A 21,463-nucleotide genomic window follows, 5' to 3' on the forward strand; every position below is an offset into this window, starting at 1 on the left:
ATCTAATCTCAGGGCTTGGGGGGTTGAGGCAAGTAGATCTTGAATTTGAGGCCAGCCCAGAAATTAGGAAGAAAAAAGGAAAGTAAAAGAAAAAGAAAAGGAGGATATATGCTCTAGAACTATACTTAGAATAGTCCTAATGTAAACGCTCAAGGAAAACCTATAGAAGCCCATGTGTGAATGTGCAAACTATTGTTATTAAATTCTCATTATTTAGAATGAGAATGTCAGGAAATGGTGACAAGAACAACAAAACCACATGTTTTTCAAGATGGAGTTAAGTATTAGAAGGATCTCTAACAGCTGAGGAACTTTGCTGTACCTCAACGGTTGCAGGGAGGAGAGCTGAGTGTGGTGTCACTGGGTCCCTGCACTGGGAGGCAGAAGCAGGCAGATCTCTGGGAGTTGAGTTTGAGACTACCCTGGTCTACATATTAAGTAATAGGCCAACCAGGGCTACATAGTGAGACCCAGCCTTTAAAAAGGAAAGGAAAAGAAAAAAGAAAAGAAAAGAAGAGAAGAGAAAAGAAAAGAAAAGATGAATAATATATTAGTCAAGGTTCTCTATAGGGACAGAACTGATAGAATGAATATATATTTTACGTATATAATGGGGATTTATTAGAATGGCTTACAGGCTGTGGTTCAGCTCATCCCACAATGGCTTTCTACTAACAGAAAGTCTAAGAAGCCAGTAGTTCAGTCCTTGAGGTTGGATGTCTCAGCTGTTTTCAGTACACCAGAATCCTGAGGCAGTATGCTCTATGCCAGTGAAGGAATGAACTTGCCAGTTTCCTCCTTCCATGTCCTTTATATAGGCTGCCAGCAGATGATGTGGCCCAGATTAAACATGGGTCTTCCTACTGCAAAAATTTTTGATTTAGGTGAGTCTTCCCACTTCAAATTATTTAATTCAGAAAAAAATCCCCCACAGATGAACCCAGTTGCTTTAGTTAATTCCAGATGTAGTCAGATTGACACCAACAATAGCCACAAGTCAGACCCTTGTGAACTTGACACAAAATCACATCTTCCTATGAGGTAGCATGGGTGTGATGTCACACCTCTTTCCTCCCAGCATTTAGGAGGTGGAGGCTGGAGGACAAAAAGGTGAAGATTGGGACTGGAGAGATGGCCCAGCGGTTAAGAGCACTGACTGCTCTTCCAGAGGTCTTGAGTTCAAATCCCAGCAACCACATGGTGGCTCACAACCATCTGTAATGGGATCTGATGCCCTCTTCTGGTGTGTCTGAAGACAGCTACAGTGTACCCACATAAAATAATTAAATACTTCTTAAAAAAAAAAAGCTGCAGATCATCCCTAGTTGTATAGCATGTTGGAGATCAGCCTGGTCTATGTGATGTATCATTTCAGAAAAGGAAAAATTAGGGCTGGAGAGGAGAGACGGCTGGGTGTTTGAGAGCACTGGCCCTTCTTCACAAGGGCCCAGCTTAAGTTTCCAGCACACACATGGCAGCTCAAATCTAACTCCAATCCCAGGGTTCTGACACCCTCCGAGGGCACCAGGCACATACATGGTGCACAGACATGCAAGCAAGCAAAACACCCATACACATAAAATAATAATACTTTTTAAAAATGGCTTAGTGGGCAGAGGTCCATGCTACACAAATCTGACAGGATGTATTCAATCCCCAAAGCCCATGTTAAAGTGGAAAGAGAGAAAGGACTCTGGAAATTTCCAATCCCCACACCTGTGCATGGCCATACTCACATATATAAAATCATAATAATTTTTTTCTCAAGACAGGGTTTTTCTGTGTAGCCCTAACGGTCCTGAAACTCACTGTGTAGACCAGGCTGGCCTCTGATTTAGAGAGATCCACCTGCCTCTGTTTTCCAAGTGCTGGGATTAAAGGCATGCACCATCACTGCCTGTTAATAAAATAATTTTTTAAAAAGAAGCAAACAAACAAACAAACAAAAAAGAACTGGGGAGGCAGCAGCCTTGTGCTGCATCCTATAATCCCTGCTGTTTGCGAGAGGGTTTGTGGCAGGTTCGTGTGTAGCTCTCCATGTGAAAGCTTGAAGAGCCATTCTGCTCTAGCAGGAGACTGTGACACTATTTAGCCTTTAGAAATATGTACATGTGTTGCATTAGCCGGGTGTGCTGGCTAGCTTTACGTCAATTTGACACAAGCTAGAGTCAACGGAGAGAAGAGAAAATGCTTCTATAAGTTCAGGCTGTAGGCAGTCCTGCAGGGCATTTTCTTAATTAGTGATTGATGGGGGAGGTCTCAGACTGTTGTGGAGGGGGCCACCTCTGGGCTGGTGGCCCTGGGTTTTATAAGAAAATAGGCAGAGCAAGCCTTAAGGAGTCAGACAGTAAGCAGCACCTCCCACAGCCTCTGCATCAGGCCCTGCCTCCAGGTTCCTGCCCTGACTTCCTTTGACGATGAGCTGTAATGTCCAGGTGTAAGCCAAATAAACTCTTTTCTCCCCCAAGTTACTTCGGCCGTGGTGTTTCATCACAGCAATGGTAGCCCTGACTAAGACACCGGGCATGGTGGTGCACGCCTGCAGTCGTATCATTGGGGAGGTGGAGAGACGAGAATGAGAAGTTCAAGGCCATTCTGAGCAACACCGTGAGTTTGACGGCAGCCTAAGCTATATGAGATACAATCTCGAAATACACACACACACACACACACACACACACACACACACACACAATTAGTGAAAATAATGAAAAAAAATCTGTCAAGTTCAGTTTGCCACTTTTCTGTCTTAGTATACAGCGCACTGGAGTCTGGCCTACATCTGAATTGACAATTAGCTGTGATAATTCTCTGTTTAAAATCAAGTTCACACTTGCACAGTGCTTATGAGACACCCTACCCATTACGTCATTTGGTTCTCTTTAACAATCCTACTAAAGTTTCTTTTATCGTCCCCTGCTTATAGAAAGAGAAACAGGTATAAAAGGTTATATGACTTACATTTACAAGGGGAATTATGGGTCAGAATCTTCACCCGGGCCCCTGCTTTGGCACTACAACCTGTACCACACATGGTATTGTCTCGTTTATGTTGCGTGCTTCATTTGTGTCTGCATATCGTTATTAATAGACCTTAGGAGGCAGAGGCTGCTACCCCGAGCTTAGAGGGTGTGTACTGGCAACGCATGTTTGTGACTCCACTGTGCAAAAATCATTCTGAAGCATCACTGTTTTCAAATGAACTTCAGACTAAGTTTATCGGGACACTTTGTGCAGCAGCGGGTAGTGGCAGTTCTGTAGCCCCAGTTCTGGGAGGCAGAGGCCGGAAGGTCACAGCACATTTGAGGCACTCTTTTCTATATAACAAGTTCGGGCTTGTCAGAGCTGTGGATGGAGACGCTTTCAAAACCTAATCGATTCATATAATAAAACTTTAAACATCCTTTATTCGCAAGAATTAAGAATTACCAGTTAGGGCAGCCAGGAGGGAATGATGTATAGTAAAAGTCATAGCACTCAGAAGTCTGGGAGTCATGAGTTCAAGGCCAGTCTAGGCTACATAAGGAGACCCTGCTTCAAAGGAGAAAAAAAAAATATATATATATAATATATATACGTATATATATATATATTTCTCTGTTCCAATGTGTGATTTTTTTGCTCTGTTTTATTTCTTTTTGGAGACAGGATGTCCTATAGCGCAGGCTGGCTTCAAACTCCCTGTGTAGCCAAAGAGAGCTTAAATGAATATCCTCCTGCCTCTGCCATCTGACTGGGCAAATTCCAGGTGCGCACCACCACGCCCAATTTCTGTGGTGCTAAGGACTGAACCCATGGCTTCTTGTAGTCTACCACCTGATCTGTGTCCCCAACCATTGATGAATGGCTTTAATGGCTTGGTAGATAAAGGCACCTGTCACCCAGGGATTGACCCCTGGAACTCTCATGGTAGACGAAGGGTCTTCTTGTCCCCTCGTCTCCGCACGCTGGGGCACACACAGTGCAGGTACACAGCATAGAAGTGTAATGGATACTTAGATAACTGTTTGCATTTTTGACTTGTTCCTTCCAGTCTATTTTTATTTAATTTTATTATATACATATTGATTATTAGTGGTGCTAGGGCCCTATACATGCTGGGCAAGAAAACTATTTTTCTTTAAGATTTTTGTTTATTATTTTTGATTGCATATGCACATACTTATGTATGTGTGTCTCGGGGATTGTGCAAGTGAGTGCACGTGTTAGAGTGAATTCTCACGAATGCCAACTTTTTGTTGTGCAAACCTTGCTCCTTAATTTAAAAGTATTGGTTGAATAAAAATGTCCACAGCCTGTAACTTGGCAGAAGAGAGGTAGGCAGGGTTCCTGGCTTGGGGTCAGAGTCAGAGACCAGGAGGAAGAGAGCAGAAGTCCCCACGGGGTAGTGGATCTTGAACGGCATGGCCATGAGGGCCTGCCTGGTGGAGCCGGAGAAGCCTAAGCAGGACAAGGCCAGTGATACCTCTGGGTTACGGACAGGGAAGTGGATAAAATGCACAGAGGACTGCTGTCTGCTCAGCTCTAGCGCTTTAAGGCTTACTACAAACATAGAGGTTTTGTGTTTTTTATTTGGGAACTAAGTGATCAAGGTTGGGTAGAAAGTCCCAATTGACATTTACTGTAACAGCGTCAGATCCCCGGAGCTTGAATTACAGGGGGTTGCGAGCCACTCTACACGAGTCCTGAGAGTCCTCTGAGTCCTCGGAAGAGCAGGACATGGTCTTAACTGCTGAACCCCAGGAAAAGTGTTGTTTATCCAGCGAGTTCTTTATCTGTGAGCATCATCTGCATTCTCTGTGACCTCAGCCAGCATGCTTCCCAGCAGACAAAGGTTAACAGAGCTGGAGAGCCTTCTTAAAAGCTCTGCATTTCCTTCGTAAAAACATCGTTTAAAGCCGGGTGGTGGTGCACACCCTTTAATCCCAGCACTTGAGAGTCCGGCAGATCTCTGAGTTTGAGGCTAGCCTGGTCTACATAGTAAAATCCAGGACAGCCAGGAAAAGAAACCCTTCACGGAGAAAGACATCCTGTCAATAATAATAATATTTTCATTTAGATTTTTTTCTAAAATGTTATTTTTTAAATTTTTATTTATTTATGTATATGAGTACACTCTCTGGCTTCAGGCACACCAGAAGAGGGCATCAGATCCCATTACAGATGGTTGTGAGCCACTATGTGGTTGCTGGGAATTGAACTCAGGACCTCTGGAAGAGCAGTCAGTGCTCTTAACCGCTGAGCCTTCTCTCCAGCCCTAAAGTGTTATTTTTAATTTTAATTTTTAAAGATTTGTTTATTTTATCTGTATGAGCATTTTGTCCGCATTATGTACATGCCTGGCTCCCACAGAGGTCAGAAGCGGTCGTCAGTAACTCCAGTTCCAGGGGATCTGATGTGGGTGCTGGAAACTGAACCCAGGTCCTCTGCCAAGAGCAACAAGTGCTGTGAACCCCGAACCATCTCTCTAACCTTGGATTTTCTTTGACAGACACATGACTGGTGCTTTCCCAGTCTGTAAGCGGCTACGTGAAACACTGGCCGAAGCGAGTTCTCTGGTTTGAGTCTGACCTGAATGGGCAATGGGGGTGACTTTGCTCAGCCCCAGCTGCCTGTCTGTGCAGAAGCTGTGCGGAGACAAGAAGCCGCTCCAGGAGGCCAGAGTCTTCCCGCCCTGTCCGTCATTAGGGGTAAATCTCGCTGTTCATTAGCAGAATGTAGGAAAATTCCTCTCAGGTTTCACCAGCTACTTCTGTTTTTTCTCCTCATTCTTTTTTTTTTTTTTCGGATCTGGGGACCAAACCCAGGGCCTTGCGCTTCCTAGGTAAGCGCTCTACCACTGAGCCAAATCCCCAGCCCCCTCCTCATTCTTTCTCCTTGAGAGATCTCTCTGGCAAGCCAATACACCCTACCCCTGCCTCCTGATGGATTTTGTTGCTAGTTCTCCCTCCAGTTGAGATGTTACCTGGAGCACTGTATTGGGTCTGATGGCGGGTGGATCCGTGTGAGCACTGATTAGCAATGTCTGCCGGAGACAGGAAGAGAGAAGTGGGAGATTCCCAGTCCATTTCCACTTGAGTATTCCCTGGCGTCAGTCTCTCAATCTTCAAGAAACCTCAAATGACTCCAGTCCAGGTTGACTGAGTTCTTCATCTTTCATCCCTGCCGTGTGTTCTGTTTTCCTGTCTACACTGGAGTTTCACTGAGGGCAGAAGTTGGCAGGGGTTCCTCTTCTGAGTTCCCTCGCTAGACCCAGGCCAGTGCCTAGACTAGTGGCAATATGGAATTGTGTTGTGTTGTGTTGCTGGGGTAGTTACTACAAAACAAAACAAAACAAAACAAAACAAAACAAAACAACTAAAAATCCAAACCGGAAACAGAGGATACACCATCTCCTGACAGGGTGGGCAAGAGCACTCCTGTTAAAGTCTACAACCTTGACCTGACCTTTTGGAGTTTTCGAGTGACACTTCCTTAACTGTAAAGAGGATCCTGAATGTTCTTAAGAAGCAACCTTGACTACACTGAAGTACTTTATTTTTATGTGTATGAGTGTTTCTGTGTCCACATACATGTGTGCCCAGTGCCTGTGGAGGTGAGAAGAGAGGACCCGAGTGGCAGATGGATGTGAGCCACCATGTGGCTGCTGGGACTTGTGCAAGAGCAGCCAATATTCTTAACCACTGAACCATCATCTCTCTGGCTCCTGCAAGGGGGCGGGGCATCTTGAAATGAAATCATTCACTTCTTTCACAAACGTTTACCTGAGACTGCAAAGTGGAGGTGGACTGGAGGCCTGAATAAAAGGCACATCCCAGCTGACACAAGATTGAAGACATGACTCAGGTCACTCTGAGCGGGGAGCAGACTCCTAACAAGAACGCAAATTCAAACATCCAGGGGCTCTCAAATGGCAGCTACCGTAAGAGTACAAGGAAGGCCATCACGTTATGCTTATATGCTTTTTGCCTTTAAAATTTATTACTTTTATGCACAGATGTTTTGCCTGCATGTACATCTGTGCACCACAGTACATGCCTGGTGCCCAAGGAGGTCAGAAGAGGGGTGTTCGACCCCCTAGACTGCCTTTATGTGGTGCTGTCTGTGGTGCTGGGAACTGGACTCTGGTCCTTTGGAAGAGCAGGCAGTGCTCTTAACCACGGCGTCTCTCCAGGTTCACAGTTTTCTTTTTCACTTTAGTAGAAACAATAGACACTTAAATAAAGCATGCTATCAATGTATTTTCTTATAATGGTAATATTACAGAACAGAGTGGCTACATGTGCTGATGGTACCTTACAAATGGGGTACAATTAAAAACAAAAAATATTAAAAAACATTTGTGACTGGGCCTGGGGAGATGACTCAGTAAAGAGTTTACTGCCTTCCCAGCCCCTTAGAGCTTTTTAAACCAAATGTAACAACATAGCACATATGTGCTACAGTGGCTGTTCTTGGTGTCAGCCTGACTACACATGCAGTTAACTAAAACCCAGTCAGCTGGATACATCTCTGAGGAGTTTTTCCGTATCAAATCATCTGAAGTGGGAAGACCCACCCATCTGGGCCACATGGTCTGCTGGCCGCCTGTGTAAAGGACATGGGAGAAGGAAGCTTTTGCTCTTGGCCTGCTCGTCCCCACTCTCTTGGGCATGTCCATTCGTTCACTGGCATCAGAGCCTACTTCTTCAGGATTCTGGGGTGTAGTGAAGACCAGCTGAGACATCCAGCCTCGTGGACTGAACAACTCCTGGATTCTTAGACAGTCCGTGTGTGTGTGTGTATGCACACATCTGTATAAACTTACATGTGTATATAACACAGTACCTCACCGATAAAAGTTATGTGCTGTTTATACTCGCATTCATAGATACCCAAACCTTGCCGGTTAATACAAAAATATCGCTGTTGCCTTTGCCATTCGTTTGATTACTAGTTACTGACGAGGGTTTGGCAATCATTCACATCTTCAGCGACAGATCTTCCAGTTAGGTTTGTTCAGCATTTTATTTGTTTGTTTGCTTATGTTTTTATTTTGGGGTTCCCCCCCTCCAAGACAGGGTTTCTCTCTGTAGCCCTAGTTATCCTGGAACTCCCTCAGTAGATCAGGCTGGCCTTGAACTCACAGAGACCCACTGGCCTCTGCCTCAAGTGCTGGGGTTAAAGGCACGTGCCACCACACTTGGTTTCACTTACTGTTTTAATAAGATTATGACTCCCAAGTTGAAAAAACATAATGAACTCCCAGTTACCTCTTTAAAAGAAGTATCGATGGTGCTGGAAAGATGGCTCAGCAGTTAACGCTTCCTCTTGCAGCTGACCTAAGTTCAGTTCCTAGTACCAACATGGCAGCTCACAAGCATCCAGTTTCCACGGAACCGATGTCTCATTCTAACCTGTGAGGGCACTGCATATGCACACACACACACACACACACACACACACACACACACACACACACACCATAAATATAAAAAATAAATATAAATACGGTCATAGATGACTCCTAATAATTTCTTAAAGGAATATGTTGGGATTTTTTTTTTTAGCATGATAGAATATTCTAGAACATATCGATAATGCTTTGGAGGGGGGCGTGACTGTTTTTGGTGTACCTTGTAGCATTTAAATGGCATACCTCTTGTGTGCGTCAGGCCAGCATGTGACTTGAAAGAGGTAGAATTTGTCCTGAGCGTAGACCGAGACATTCTGTCCCGTGTTTAGCATAACTGGTAACAGACGCCATTCCAATAGGTTTCAGAAAATCTCTTCATGACTCAGTGCCTAAACAGGCAGCTCAGAGAGTCGGGATCATTAGCATTCTGAGGAGAGAGAGGGCAAGGGCTGCCGTGTTTACTTTGTCATGGTCAATTTGTTCTTTCCTCATAGTCACTTACCCTAACCTTGAATCTCCAACAGTCTGTTCAGCCACAAATCCACTGTTTATAGCCCTCGTTACCATTTAGCAATAGGAATCGGGCTGATAAATTCAAAGCAGACGTCTTCAGTTTCGTGACGTGGTTCCTCTTTATATAGCACCATGGAGTAGACATCTCAATGTCCACGCCGGCCCAAGTGCTAAGTCAAAGCCAGCTGGAGTAAATGAGTCCATCCACTGGTCTGGTGGGCTGCACATGTGACCCAGTTCTCTCTCTTGGGATGTGAGGGGACATCTGGGAGCTGTCTCCTGTCTAAAAGAGAGAGCCCCAAGAAAGAACTAATGTGAACATCTTGTGAAATCCACAGAAGCTGAGGCTGGCCAAGTAGGTTCCTGCAGCTTACCCTCAAGCTCGCCGTACAGCCAGGCTTCCACTGCTGGAGAGGGCATACATGTTCCTGTTGTCGGGGCTGTTTGTTTGAGGGCTCTGTTGCTTCCAGCTGGAAGCATCCTCACTGATAAACTATGCCGAAGAGAAGTGACTCATGGGAAAAGAATGCTCCCAGCTTCTGATTAACTCTGGCCTCTAGAGATAATTATCTGGGCCATCAGATATATAAAAATATGGAGGTCAGAGGATTAAAATTATAGTAGCTGCCTTTGGGGAGAGGGTGGGGAGTGACTAGGAGGGGGCCTGAGAGGGGCTTCTGGAATGTTAGTCATCTCTTGACTGGGGTGGTGTTTTGTGAGGGTGTTTACCTTGGACAAATTCATTGAGCTACAGTGTACACACTCAAGGGCTATGTATTTTTCTCAATTTTCAGATCTTGACTAGAAGGCTATGGATGGTGGGTCATGGTCATTTTACCAGATAGCCACATGAACCTAGGAACATGTTTTCGTTTTCTTCCTTTCTCTTTTTTTTAATTTATAAAATGCTTATTACATTTACAGGTGGGTCCAATGCCTCTGGCTTCCAAGGGCACCAGTGCTCATATGCACAAACCCACAGAATTAAAATAAAAAATAATTAAAATTTAAAAATTAAAAAATAAAATTAAAAATAACTAAAATCAGTGAACAGTAACTAAAAAATAATAAAATAAAATTTAAAATTTGATTGCATTTATTTATCTATGAATAGGGAGTAGGAAAGTGTGTGTGTGTGATCCCATGGATGGAACTCAGGTTGTCAAGCTTGGCAGCAAACCCTTTAGCTGTCAGCCATCTTGCCAGCCCAGGATATGCTTTTGTCTGTAAACTCCTAAAAGCTCTCGATGCAGGTTCCCTGTCAGTTGTGCAGTGCCAACTCACTTTTCTCAGCTGTGGAAGCTTCCCCTTCTGGCTTAGATGGGAAAACCTCAGGAAGGACCCTGTGGTTTCTAGAATTGAGCCACAACTAATTAAAAACCTGAATAAAACCCAGCAGATTAAAGACTTCATGGAGGGCTTTTTTTTCCCAGCAGGAGTTTCAGGGAGGAGCTTTAGTTATGATGAGTTCACTCCAAGGAAACAGGACTTTAGAGGAAAGCAGCCCCTTTTCATGAAGGAAGAGGTGTAATTTATTTTGTCAGTAGCCTTTGGGGACTGTTGTGTGAATGAGAACAGCCCCATTAGGACAGAGAAGAAAGGACCTAGGAAGCAACCATATCTGAATACTCGCTCCTATATTTGAATACAGTTAGTGGACTGGTTTGGGGAGGATTAGGGGGTGTGGTCTTGGAGGAGACGTGCCACTGGGGGTGGGTTATGGGATTTCCAGACTCGTGCATTCCTGCTGTGCCCAGCTTGTAGATGAAGACGTGAACTCTCAGTGGTTGCTCCAGCCACCTGCCACCGTCCCTTTGCCCCGCCACTGTGAATTCTAATTCTGTGGGACCATATGCCCAATGGAACTCTTCTTTTATAATTTGCCTTGGTAATGGTGTCTCATCACAATAATAGAAAAGAACTGGTACAGGAACAGGTTATCTGCAGATAGTTCTAACTCTTCTGGAGAAAGTCTAGCACGAGCAGCTGTAGTAAGGCAGAGCATAGAGAGTTAGAATTAGACGCAGAAAGACAAGAACCTGAAATAGCAGCCATCATGAGAGAGGCTGGCAGGATGGCTCACCTCAAAGGAACCTACAGGCAACACTGACAATCCAAGCTCGATTCCTGGGACACACTTGATAGACGTCGAGAAACGACTCCTCAAAGTTGCCTTTTGATTTGTATACACACAACACAGTACACATGTATCCTCACGCACGGACACCCATACACACAGATGTTACACAGAGAAGTAAATGAACTGTAAATGATTTTTTTTAAAAAAAAAAAGTCTCAATCCCCATGAAGAAAAGGACCTAGGAAGCAGCCACATCAGGAAGCCCAGTGTGAAATGCGGTTGGTTGGTAACAGAGAACCCTGTCCTGTTGAGCGGCTGCCCATGAGACACATGAGAGGAATTTGCAGACTTGGCAAACTGTGTCTCACCTAACTCTTCAAGGTGTGCTCACACTGATAGCATCGCAACTGTGTGAGGCAAGTTAGACATTACCACGAGGGAGACCATGACTCAGAACAGGCTTTGGGGTCAGACCAGCCAGGATTTGGATCCTGGCTCTGTGATAGCAGTGGAAAGGCTTTGTTACAATTCCAGGGCCTGTTTCGGTGGTTCCCAACCCCATGGCACATTTGACATAATCCAGATTGGATTAGATTTAGGGCTTTACACATATCAAGGATGGTGAACATCCAGCTCCCTGAAGATATTTCTTTAAAAGATCTATGTAGGGCTGGAGAGATGGCTCAGTGGGTAAGAGCACTGACTGCTCTTCCAGAAGTCCTGAGTTCGAATCCTAGCAACCCCATGGAAGCTCACAACTGTCTGTAGTGGGATCTGATGCCCTCTTCTGGTGTGTCTGAAGACAACTACAATGTACTCATATATAATAAATAAACTAATCTTTAAAAGAAGATTTATGTATTTTGACTTTATGCATATGTCTGCTTCTCTGAATGTGCACCATATGAGCGGGTGCCTTAGAAGGCCAGAAGAGGGCGTCAGAGTCCCTGGATCTGAAGTTAAAGATGCTGCAGGTTGTCTGACGTGGGTGCTGGGAACTGAATCCTGAATGTGCTTCACGGCCGATGCATCTCCGCAGGCCCCACTAGAGACGTTCTTACTGTTTCAGCCAGAGGAGTGCCAATGACATCTAGTTAAGAGAGAGGCCAGGGCTGCTGCTAGCCATGTCATGGTGCAAATGAGGGTCCCTTGCCTTACAGATAATTGTGGATCCCAAAACATTCACAGTGCTGCTCTTAAAGAACGGTGGGCAGCCAGGTGGTGGTGGTGCAAGCCTTGAATCCCAGCACTTAGGAGGCAGAGGAAGGCAGGTCTCAGAGTTTGAGGCTAGCCTGCTCTACAGAGTGAGTTCCAGGACAGCCAGGGCTACACAGAGAAAGCCTGTCTCAAAAAAACAACAATAAAAAGGACCCTGGGTACTGCGTGGTTTTTAGTCACTTTGTAAAATGGGCAGATTTTACGTCATTGCCTTGATGGGTATTAGAGAACTGATTAAGTACGAGTTGGTGTCCATTGTTCTGTTCTGGGCTCCCTTCCCCACCCACTCGGGGCCATGCACGCTCCCTACAGAATTAGGTCTCTGTGCACTCACAGCCAGCTTCTGTGTTCCCACTCAGTCTCACAGCTCGTGTCCCGTTTTGCAGATGATTCTGCTCCTTCGCCACAACTGAGCTGCTCAGGAATGGACACTTGATCCACATTAGATCAGTACCAATCCTGTCCCTGGGACTCTGGTTAGTTTGTACTGAGACACACTAGGCTCTGTTGTTTGGTGTCTTAAATGGAGAAGATACAAATCTGAGAGCTGTGGTTAGCTCCCCCCACCTTGATGGTGATGTGCGACAGCCATTCCCAGCGGGGGAAGGGAGGGGGACGCTGCCTTTGGAATTGGCAACATCCCACTGAGAGGTGGAGTCCCAGGGTCCATTCCTACTTGTATGTACGTACCCTTAGGTAGGCTCTAGCTGCTAACATTCTTTTTCCTCCTGAAGGTGGCTTCAGTCAGCCTTGGAGCTGCAGAATGATAACACCAGTAGACTCCCTGAGCATAGCACCTAGAGAGAGGAAGCCTCAGGACGGTCATGGCTAATGTCATTGTCATCTTGTTTTAGAGATACAGAATCTGAGACAGAGGTTAAGTCATTCATTCAACTTCTGTCACATAGCTCCTAGATGGTGAACCTGGTCTAGAATCCAGGCCTCTGACACCTGGACCTAGGTTCTGTTCCGCCTCCTCTAAACTTCGGAATAGAGGAGAAGGAGGCAGGTGCCATCCAGCTGCGATTATTCAGAGAGACCTGTCTGCAATCTGCAGAAATTTCCTGAGCCCTTCCCTGACACGAGTTTCCCTCTTGCTGCCAGGGACAACCGATATCCTGGGTTTTTTTTTTTTTTTTTTTTTTTGTTAGAATCATTTTAATAGTTTTTCCACCTACCCATATAACCTTAAGCCACATGATTCTGTTTCCTTTGTTTTGGAAGTTCACATGAGTGAAACCACCCCTTATGTATTCTTTTGAGACTTGGTTCTTTCAACACTATGTGAGGTCCCCCTGGGCTCTTCCTAATAGTGACAGTTCGTTTAGTTTTCTTTGCTGGACAGTCCACAAGGTATTTATGCAATCTATGTTCAATGGACATTGGATTGTTTCCAGTTTTTAAACCAGCAACGGTACTGTGAGCATTCTTGTTTGTATAGTCCGATTGGCTGACGTGTGCCTAAAGGCGGGTCTACAATTGTCAAGATGTCCTTTGTTCCATGCCCTGGTTGGTATGGGCATTGCATCATGCAGATATCAATACCCGTGGCCACATGGGAAAGAATGCACTATGCATGTTGTGGGATACACAGAAACCTAAAACACGGGATCCTTCCTGAAAACAATAACTGAAGAGATCGTGCAACCCAGGAATTTCCCCTCCTCCGTACATGCTGTGAGTACTGAGAACATGTTTAGCAAGGCCTGGTGGCACATACTTGTAACTTCATTGCTCAGGAGGCCGAGGCAGGAGGATCATGAGTTAGAGGCCAGCCCAGACTATACACCAAGAGCCTGTCTCAAAAATAACAGTGTGGGATGGGTGGCAAGAGACTGGAGAGATGGTTCAGCCCCTCACTTGTTGCTCTTATAGAGGACACAGGTTCAATTTCCAGTGCCTACATGATGGCTCACAACAATATAGAACTCCAGCTCCAGGGATCAGACACCCCTTCTGACCTTGGTGGGTACCAGGCATGATCATGGTGCACATAGACACATGCAGGCAAAAAACTCATGCACATAGAATAAGAATAATAAAGAAGAAAATACATGTTCATATAAGGTATATGCAACAATATTCACAGTAGCACTTTCAAATACCCAGAGAGGAAATATAGTGTGTATGCATGTGAGCATGTGTGTACACACATGTACATGTGCATAATGGAAAATTATCCAGCAATAAGAATTAAGGAAACTGATATATGGATGAATTTTGAAAACATGACATTAAGAAAGAGAAGAAACAGACATCGAAAGAAAAATCCAATACAATATGATCCAACTTAGGTGACATGTCCAGAATAGTCAAGTTCAGACACAGATTGGGGCAAACTGGGCTTTCCAGGAATGGGAATGATTATAGGGTGATGAAGGCTTCAGTTAGTGGTCATGGACATGGTTGTTTGTAAGTATAGCAAAAGCCCTAAATTGTATTATTAAAAGGGTGAATTTTATGGTATATAAATCACACTTTAATAAAATATAAATAGAAACACAGCACTTTATTTTTAGACAGTGTCTGTCTATGTAGCCCTGGCTTCCTGGAACTCATTCTGTAGACCAGGCTGGCCCTGAACTCACAGAGATCTGCCTGCCTCTGCCTCCTGAGTGCTGGGGTTAAAGTTGGGTGCCACCATGGCAGGCTAGCATTCTTCTTTTCAAAGATATTTTAATGTTGTGTATGTTGTCTGTGTGCAGGTATGCCCACATGTGTGGGTGCCTGACGAGGCTGGTAGAGAGTGTTGGGTCTCCTGGTGCTGCAGTTACAATAAGCCTTCTCAACTGCTGAACCATCTCGCCTCTCCAAGTTCCAGCATCCTTTCCTTTCATGCGTCAAGACTGGGATACAGCTCAGTAACGACATGCTTACCCAAGATGCTCAGGACCCAGCACCTCACTAAAATAAAAATGAAGTCACCCATTCAAAGCAGGCATATGAATACCTAAGATAGGACAGCCCAGTGTGTTGTTGGGCTAACAGCGGTCACTGAGTCAGACATGGCCCCAGAACTGATCCTGGAAATAACAACTGGATCACTCAAAGGGCAGTTTAGTGAAGGTACCAAGTACAGAGTGTAGAGAAAATTTGTCTCAAGGCATAAGGAAGCAGTTCAGGGTTGGTGGCAGCCACCAGACCTGAAAAGGGGCAAGGTGTGATCTTCAGAAAGAACTGTGGGAGAGAGCTTCCAAGAGGGATTTCCACATCGAGCAAGCTCTCTACTGCACCCTGTCCTCTGCTCTGCCTGTTTTCTGTGTGCCTCCCATTACAACACCAGTGAGACAGGAGCTTGGGCAATGGGGTCCGTCAGTGCAAACCGCGCATGCTTGAGTCTGGTTGCTGCAGAGGCGATTGGCAGTGTCTCCATTCATCCACTCCCCAAGGCACACAGTGGAGGAGAGAAGGCTGCCAAGCCCCTGTGAAGAAGAAAGAGACCATGTAGCGTCCCAACCCCTCGTGACTTCACACTGAGTTCACTGAAGACAGAACATGATCCTAAAAGAGGCCGACTTTAATAAAAGGAAGTTGGTGCATGGGGTGCAAGCACTTTGGATATGGAGTCTAGAAAGGTCCTTCCAATTAAACAGTGCACAGTAAGTTGGAACTCCAATGATGAGTCCTGGTGATGAAGGTGCCATTCATGATCATGAGGAAGCTGGGAACTGGAGACTAAGCATCCCTGGGGGGTGTATTAATGAGAAGCTTTATGTAAGCACAGAAGGGCAGCTCCACGCTGAGGGACACCCCAGTGAGGCTCAAGGCCTAGGGCTGAGCTGGAGAATCTGATAATGGGCAGACACCCAAAGTCTGCTCTCGGAAGCCAGGATGTGTGTGGACTGCGCCCTCCCTGGAGGTTACCCCGAGTGCTGGCGCAGCTCTCTGGCTCCTCTGCCTGAGCACTCACAGGGCTCTTTCCAGCATTTATTGGGACATCTGCCACCTCCCAGGTCCTCCTCTTCCAAAGCCAAGAAGGGTCAGAGGAAGGGAGTGTCCCTGTATACCAACGTAGCAAAGCAGCTTCTGAAAGCTGAGGGGGCCCCAGGGAGAAAACATGGCCGTGCCAATTTTGAAAGGTCCCCAAACGACTTCTAAAAGTACCAAGGCCCATGAGTAAGACTGCGGTGCTGGATGGAACACGGAGGGGGTGGGGGTGGGGGTAGGGTGGGGGGCAGGAAAGTTGCCCAGATCCCTGGCAGGAGCTGCGTGAAGAGAGCGGGCCAGGGCACTGCCTCTGCAGTATTGTCCCCCCTGTTTTGTGGGTTCTGGGTCCCTCTCGGACCGGTCCGGGCAAAGCCCGAGCCCACCCGTGAGCAGTTCTAGCCTGCAAGGCTCAGCACCCTGCAGGATTCTCTTCCACACAGGTCCCTCACCTCTGGCTCTATGCCCAGCCAGTTGCCCACAGACTGGAAAACAAAGGCACACTGCCTTCCCTGGAGACCTGGGCTTAAGGGATGGGCCTTGGGCAGGCTGGGCGGATGCTCTGTTGATCTTTCTTTCTTTTTTTTTTTTTTTTCCGAGTGCAGAGACTATGACAGCCAATTCCTGTTGGAAGTGGCTTTGTTTTCTTTGGAGCATGAAACACTTTTCCTTTCTCGTGATTGTGGCAGTTTTGGGTCATGTTTAGGATGGTGACTGGCTAGCCTAATTACGTGCCTTCCTTAACCACCGTTCTTAACCTTTTGGCGCACACATGATTACAACCTTGTTTGAAAGGAGGGGTCCTCTCTTCTCTCTCCCCTCTGTGCCGCAAACTGAGTATTCAACTTCTTGAGGGTTAGGACTCTTCGTGACAGGCCAGCAGTGTGTAGCTCAACAGGCATAAGGCCCTGAATTCTGTCCCAATTTGGGGACAAAAAAAGAGAAACTGTTGGATTAAGGAAAATAAGGAAAGGTCTTCCTGTCCCTCTATATTCTACCCTAGATTTTTTCCGGTCTGGTTTTTAAGATTCTCAGCACTGGTTGGGGCAGTGTATCCTGCTTGGCTCCTGTCTGAATCAGTCCATGTGTGTAGGCACGTTTCTAGCTAAGGCCGCCTCTGGGTGAAGGCTCCTGGCCGGCACTGTGCCTCTCTTTCAGGCATCAGGATACTCCAAAGGGGTTTGTAAGCCTTTTGTCTTATCTCTGTCTCTCTATCACACAGAAGCCGGCGACCAGGATGTCTGTGGATTCCAGGAGAGGTGGCCCTGCGTCTGAAGAGGAGGTTCTAGGGAGACAGGCGTTGTCTGGTTTTGTTAAATTCCAGCAGAAAGTCACTTTGCCAAAAATGCCAAAAATAAAAAGGACTGTCTAGACACTCACATATTAGAAGCTCTAAGATGAACCGAGACTTTGACCTTGACGTCATTGGTTTTCGCTTCCATGGCAAGATGAAGGGGTAGGTCAATTAGCAGACAGACTTGTGTACCTGCTGTGCACCAGGCTGTGTTCTTGGCACCCGGAGGCATGTGGTGATGAGACACGCAAGCGCTGGTAACCGTAGGAAGTGGAAAATACAAAGATGAAAGTGATGTAGTATGGAGTGACCAGGGCCGAGGTAGGGAAGTGATGAGAAACGTCTCTAAGAATCCACACTGGGGCAGAGACCCCGCCACCAAGCTCGCTTATCTGCCTGTTCTCCACCTCACTTTCTGTAGCCAGTTAAAGGTCAACCGTGAAAGAAATCAAATGGAACATTCTAGAAATAGGCAATTTATAATATTTACATTGTGTACTATTCTGAGAAACATGATAAAATGTCATGCAATGCCACTCTGTCCACCCAGCACATGACCCACGCTTCTGCACAGTGTGTTTATGCTGTATGTATATGCTCCCTACCTGCTGGTCCCTCGGCAGATGTTCTGAGGGAGGTCACAGTTCTGCACAGGTCGTTCTGTCTTACTAATGGTTATTATCAGTCTCGTAAATTATTCCTTTTAATCGATAAGGACATATAGGAAAAACACATGTAGGATTTGGTGCTATCTGATCCTTTAGGCTTCCTCTGTGGGTCTTGTGACATATTTCCCATGGGCGAGCCAAGACCACAGTATTTAAAAGATAGAACTCTATGTAGAACAGGCTGGCCTTGAACTCACAGAGATGCACCCTCCTTGCCTTCCAATTGCTGAATTAAAGGCACGCACCGCCACACCTCACACATTTATTTCTTTTGAGACAGGGTCTCATGTAGCCCAGGCTGGCCTCAAACTCACTAAGTAGCCAAAGATAACTTCCACTTCTGATCCTCCTACCTCTACTTCCCAAGTTCTGAAACTGTTAACGAAGGTTTCCATAACTAGTCACGGCACACTGGGGGTTGATTAAAGGGCTTTGTGCACACCAAGCAAGCAGTCTACCAACTGAGCTACATCTGAAGCCTGCATGATGTGCCTTCAGTGACCACCCTCAGCTCTCTCATCCAAGCTGTCTATTCCTGCTCTCTGAAGGAAGTTGAAATAAAGACAGGACTCCTCAGTAGGAGCAAGCGCATGGCTGCTCTTGTCTCTACAGCGTCAATATCCACAGAAGGCGGCGGGAGGGGTGTGTGCGCGCGTACGTAATAAGTGCCAGCTGCATACCTTTGATCCCCCCTTATTCTACAATAACCACACAAAACTCTGGCCACTAGCTTTGGATTCGTTCCTTGTGGTTTGTATCTTTTGTTTGATTTTTCAGTTTAGATAAGGGTTTTTGACAGCCAGAAAGGGTGGATGCATTGCCCAAGGTCACATAACTAACGAATGACAGAGCTGGGATCCATGTCTGTCTAAGTCTTGCCACATCAGTTGAGGCTGGTGAGACCAGTTCTGCACATCAAGGGGACCTAAGAACACCAAGGTTCCCTGGGTTTTAGCTACTGTGATCTCCTTGGGTGGGGGCGGGGTGGGTGTCTTCTGATTTCCTGAAACTATGAAGCATAGTCAGGGTCCAGTGTGTCTTTGTAAGGTTTCCCCAAAAAGGACAACATTTAATGATGCCCATTAATCTAAAGGCGAAAGAGGGAGTGTGGGTCTTGAGATAAATAGACTCGTTATGTAGCAATAAACAAACTAGGGTGCGATCAATTAGTGTGGACTGAGGGCAGAGCTGATGCCATCTGTCTGGGCTCTTTTGACACGAGAAGCCGATGGTGGCTATGAATGTTTCATGGAGGAGCACCCAGGAACCAAGATCCTGGTGACAAAGAAATTATTATTTTTGTTAAGATTTAATCCCATGGCTGGGTGGAGGTGGCACAAGCCTTTAATCCGAGGCAGAGGCAGAGGCAGAGGCAGAGGCAGAGGCAGAGGCAGAGGCAGAGGCAGAGGCAGAGGCAGAGGCAGAGGCAGAGGCAGAGGCAGAGGCAGAGGCAGAGGCAGAGGCAGAGGAGGCAGAGGCAGAGGAGGCAGAGGCAGAGGAGGCAGAGGCAGAGGAGGCAGAGGCAGAGGCAGAGGCAGAGGCAGAGGCAGAGGCAGAGGCAGAGGCAGAGGCAGAGGCAGAGGCAGAGGCAGAGGCAGAGGCAGAGGCAGAGGCCAGCCTGATCTACAGAGCAAGTTCCAGGGGAGCCAGGGCTGCACCGAGAGATCCTGTCTCAAGAAACAAAAACAAAACAAAACTGCAAAAAAGATTTATTTCCATTACTTTTGACTGTATGTGTGTTGTTTGTGTGTGCATATGAGTGCAGTGTCCACAAAGGCCAGAGGTGTTGGGTGCCCTGGGTGTGGAGTTACAGGAGGTTATGTGCTGCCCCAACATGGGTGCTGGGAACTGAACTCGAGTCCTTTATAAGAACAGTGTGCCTCCTAAGTGCTGAGCCATTTCTCTAGCTCCAGAAGTTCTAAGAAATAGTGAAATCCTGGCCCTGCTTCTTGGTGACAATTACTCCCTACTAAGGCTTGAGGGAGGGGTACCCATGATTCTAGCAAGACCTGCTGGCCCATCATTCTAGCGCCCAGAACTGTGTGTGCGCCACTCAGGGGGTCTCTCAGGTGTCACAAACCTTGAGAGCACTCCATAAAGGAGTGGCATTTGCAAGGCTGGCCTGACCTGGCTGCCCAGGACTGTGTCAGGAAAGGGCTACAACAGCATTCCCAGTGACTTTTCACAGGAAGAGCCCAGCCCTTAAGATCAAGCAATGGCAGTTTTACTGAGGGTTCCAAAGAGCATGACCCACCTGTGTTCTCCCCGTGGGTGCCCGGAGCTGTCTGGAGAGTGACTTTGCCTACTGCTGCCCAGAAGGCTCTTAACTTCCGTCTTCCTCTCCTTAGAGTGTGGTCTTTACTGTGTGAGTGAATGAACTCAGGTTGACTGGCAAATCCTCCACCTCCCACAATGCATTTCAGTAGGAGTTATAAAGTCTATTATGAAGAAGTGGAAGCATTCAGATCAGGCTTTCAAGAATTAGGTTCTGGAATTTACTTCCGTGGGAATCAGGACATGAGGTATAAACCCAGGTCCTGTAAGAGCAGTAGACGCTCTTAACTGCTGAGCTATCTGGCCAAATCCCAAACTCTATTCTAAAGCGGACGACTCAGTAGTTTGTAGTCTACGTACAGAATAACCATCTAATTCCAGACACCCATTGCTCCAAAAAGAACTGTACACATCAATACCCCATCCCTACCCCTGTGTTAGAGCTGAATGTAAAATGTCCCACCCCAGGTATCTGAATACTGGACCTCCAGTTGGTGGCACTGTTTTGGGTATGAAGCCTAAGTGGATGACCAGGATTATAAATGTGGGTCTTAAGGGTTATAGGTCAATCCAATTTAGGCCCAGTGTCTTGCTTCCCAACTGCTATGGTAGTCACCCACCTCAAACTTTCACTGCTGAGATTTGCTCCTGCTCCCACGGAGCCTTTGCCACCGTGACGTCCTGCATCCTCTGAACTGTGAGCCAGCGTATGTCTTTACCCTTTGCTTTTCCTAGGCATTGTGTCACAGTGAGGACAAAACACCCTGACAAACACTGACCCAAGGGGAGAGACTCTGAGGATGGATCCCCCTTTGGGCCTCAAAGTGATTGAACACACCCACTGTCCATCATCAATAAAGGCCTGAACTGGAGACCACCAGGCCAGGTTTTTATGGAGGGGTGTGTGTGTGTGTGTGTGTGTGTGTGTGTGTGTGTGTGTTGCCTGTGTGGTTTTAAGCACACTCATGCACAGAAGCAAGAAGATACTCTGTGTCCTCCTTTATTATCCTCTCTCTGTTTCTCTGTGCCAGGGTCTCTCCCTAAGCTCCTAGGCTGGCAGCCAAGAAGCCCAGCAATCCACTCTCCACCTGTATCAG

At 46.4% G+C, this 21,463-nt stretch overlaps 2 long non-coding RNA genes across 3 annotated transcripts; one reads left to right on the top strand and one right to left on the bottom strand.

The window, feature by feature from the left end:
• Window positions 1–5,303: 5,303 nt before the first annotated feature.
• On the bottom strand, window positions 5,304–9,370 carry LOC147999444 (uncharacterized). 2 transcript variants are annotated; one of them, XR_015644127.1, is made up of 4 exons: window positions 9,283–9,370; window positions 8,639–9,191; window positions 8,253–8,407; window positions 5,304–6,316 (listed from the first exon to the last, which is right to left on the bottom strand). It is a non-coding gene; the product is annotated as an uncharacterized LOC147999444 (long non-coding RNA). The 2 variants fall into 2 exon arrangements; XR_015644126.1 differs by lacking the exon at window positions 5,304–6,316 and adding an exon at window positions 6,951–7,194.
• A 4,403-nt stretch (window positions 9,371–13,773) lies between these two features.
• On the top strand, window positions 13,774–17,461 carry LOC147999445 (uncharacterized). Its single transcript, XR_015644128.1, has 3 exons — window positions 13,774–13,883; window positions 14,912–15,805; window positions 17,353–17,461. It is a non-coding gene; the product is annotated as an uncharacterized LOC147999445 (long non-coding RNA).
• The last annotated feature ends 4,002 nt before the right edge of the window (window positions 17,462–21,463 follow it).

Source organism: Rattus norvegicus, chromosome 19 (genome assembly GCF_021556685.1).
Source record: "Rattus norvegicus strain SHRSP/BbbUtx chromosome 19, alternate assembly SHRSP_T2T, whole genome shotgun sequence".
Lineage (NCBI taxonomy): Eukaryota > Metazoa > Chordata > Mammalia > Rodentia > Muridae > Rattus > Rattus norvegicus.